Below are 3,264 nucleotides of genomic sequence, written 5' to 3'. Positions count from 1 at the left end.
GGGGAGGGAGGGAGAAGGGGAGGGAAGGAAGGAAGGAAATTGGAAAGAAGAGAATGTGGGAAGGAGAGGAAGAGGGACTTGCAGCCACCATTACCCAGTGGTCAACTAACCAGTCAGTGAACTAAATAAATACACTACTTTTCCAGCCACCCTCTGAGATGGGTATTTATTATTGTTTCCATTTTACAGATGAACTAACCTGGGGTTTGGCGTGGTAAAGCCACCAACTCAAAGTTGCAAGACCTTCTTCCGTTCAGGATGTCAAGTTCAAATCACGGCTGATGTGCTTTTCAGCACGTCCTTCTCCCTTCACAGTGAGGGCTCACGATTTCAAACGTCGTCCCTCTGAAGTTCATTCATGAAGAGGGGACATCCACTGATTTATGAAAGTGCCAAAAGGCTTGATGCTTAACGCTTCTGTGTGTGCACGTGTGTGTAATTTTAAATCGCTTTGCAGTGCTGTGAGAACCCTGACGAGGTGCCTCCTTGCCAATGAGATCAGTTGGAAAACATTTAAAAAGTTCGACAGTCAGAGCTGATGAGGCAGCGGAGCAGTGGGGACTTTCTTACCCCTTTGGAGCAAGTAGAAATTGGTGAAATCGTTCAGGGGTGCGATTTGCTGACATCTGGGAAGGCTGATGAGGCGAGTCCAGCATTACCTCACCCACCTGTACGGGGAGAGATTTTGGCACTTTTGCATAAGGAGTCATGTAGAAGAATATTCATTACTATAGAGCATGAAATGGAACAAAATGGAGACAAACTCAGTGTCCATTAAAAGGACGATAAAAAAACTGAGGGGCGGCCAGGATGCTATGAAAGATTGGCCAGCAGCCAAATCCTGCTGGACCCCCAGAACTCCCTGCAGCGACGCCAAGAACCATCAAAACAACGCTGAAGAGAACAGAGCTGCTGCAGGTGATCAACAGCCCGATGGCATTTTTTTTTTTAAGTTTAAAAACATAGGGGCACCTTCACATGTAGTAGAATAAAAAATTGTGAATGAGAAAATTTAGAATGGTGGTTACCCCCGGGAGGGACAGAGGGGAGTTATCTAAGGAAGAGGCATCTGCTGGGTTTGCAATGGTTTTTTTTCTGAAGCTGAGTGTTGAGTACGCTAATGTTTATGAAAATACTCTCTATGGCTTTCTTTCTGGCAACCCTGAAATATTTCGACTTAATATAATTTTAAAAGAGGGGGAGGAGGAGCGTTTTGTTTTCTATGAGAGATGCTACCGGGATACCTTGGGGTGAGAGGTAATCAGACTGCGTATGAACCTAGAAAATACTTCTAATTTCTCATCCCTTGGCCAGCGGTGTCCGGCCGCCGGTGGGTGGTCTAGCCAGTGACACAGCTGCAGCAGTGCCTGCAGGCAGCAAGCGTGGCAGACGTCCCGGGATGCCGCCCTCCGCCTGCTGAGACGCAGAACGCGTTCCGTGGGAAGTCGTGTTTCCTCCAGGTGAAGGATGGGATCGCTTCATCTCTGTCACCTGCACAGAGAAAGAAGTGCTGTAAAGAGACAGATTAGATCATCTATTATCAGGGAGGCAAAAGACAGACCGGGGAGGCACCTGCAGCTCGCCAGATGTTCTATCAATTACGGGAGTTGTGAGGGAGGTGGGCCTTCATTCTTTCTCTCTTTCCCCCACCCCAGCCTCTCCAAGAATTAGATAAGAGATTGGATCATGGACCAGTTCCCCCACGTCTACCTGCTGATGAGATGGGGTGGGGGCATCTAATGCAGGGGGCCACAGGGTACCTTGCTCCTGGGCTATGGACGTACCTGAGAAGAGAAGATGTTCCTTAGAAGGTGCGTTTGCTTGGGCCAACATCAACACATGAGGGAGGCCTTCCCCAGAACTCTTAAACAAAAGCCCAGCCAGCCCCACTGTCCTCCTCCTCACCAAGGTCATCAGGGCGTCCACTGCCCAGGGCCCTGTGGAGAATTTCACATGCATTTTCCCACTGACACCTGGTGACATCTTTACAAAAAGAACACTATCGTGTCTCCGTGTTATAGCAGAGGAGACCCGGGCTGGGAGAGATAAGGAGCCAAATGAGGCCCCCCAAAGTGGGGAGGAGGGGGGAGAGAAGGTGGGCAAGTCCCCTCTGCTTCCTGGGCAGGAGCAGCCCACCCAGCACCCGGCAGCCAGCACAGCCATCTGTGACTGGCCAAGACCCAGAGTCCCGGCCTTAAGAGTGTAATCTCTAAAATGGGCACCTAGGGGAGTTACACACCTTTCCTCAGAACCCTAAAGGCACTTCAAGACTTAATGAACCTTCGGGGATGAGGAAGAGCACTCCCCACCACCACACGCTCAAAGCCCACCACTTCCAAACCTAGGGACACCTCACCTTCCAATCTGGAAACCTTCAAATGTTCCGTTTCAGTGCATCCAAGGGGGAGCCTGGAAACAGACATTTCATACAACATTGGGGGCAATTCCCGAATTGCTGTGGTTTGGACACACACAGCCTTGGGCTGTAGAAGGTTCTAAGGGTGGAACTACAGGGGTCTGACCTGAGGGAGGGGACAAAGGGGAGAGGAGATATCAGCTTTCCTGGAGAGGACAGAATAATGTCCTGGAAGCTCACTCTCAGCCCTCCCCTTGCCCTTGGACACGGGGAACAGCGATTAGATGGTACCACACGGGGAGGGATCACCCTTTAGAATTTCTCAAGTGAGGATCTACCTCACACAGCTCCACTCTACTCTGGCCCAGACCCTCTTCTTCCCTCTCCCTAAAATCATGCCACCCACAGCCAGGCTTGTTTTCTTTCTTTCTTTCTTTTTTTTTTTTTTTTTTACATATACATGTGTTTATTTGGTTTCCACTTTTTGCCTTCACAAAATTAAAAAGGCTTAAAATTTAATAATAATAACAATGTTTAAGATGAGGACTAGAAACACAAACCTCATAAAGAACGAACCAAGATAAATACATTCAGAAAAGAAATCAGACAATTGCTGCAATGAAATATTGAGCAATAATAATAATGCAAAGAAATTAACATTCACATTGTCAGATAAGAGTATGTCTACCACAGAATGCTTTGACTCTGAGGTTCAGTATGGAGTCATCAGTTAACTTCTTCTTATTATTTTTTTCCAAAGTCTCAGAAAATAGACAACTTGTATTTATAAATAAAAATGGAAGATCATTTCAAAAAACAGATCATGCCAAATCTTATAGAAAAAGAAGAAATACTTCAAAATCGTTCTACTTCACCTGATAATAGAATTGGAAAAAATTCTATTAATA

Source organism: Otolemur garnettii, unplaced genomic scaffold, assembly GCF_000181295.1.
Source record: "Otolemur garnettii isolate 467f Iridium unplaced genomic scaffold, OtoGar3 scaffold00058, whole genome shotgun sequence".
Classification (NCBI taxonomy): Eukaryota; Metazoa; Chordata; class Mammalia; order Primates; family Galagidae; genus Otolemur; species Otolemur garnettii.
The sequence above is the reverse complement of the archived record's forward strand: the minus strand, read 5'-3'. Positions refer to the sequence as shown.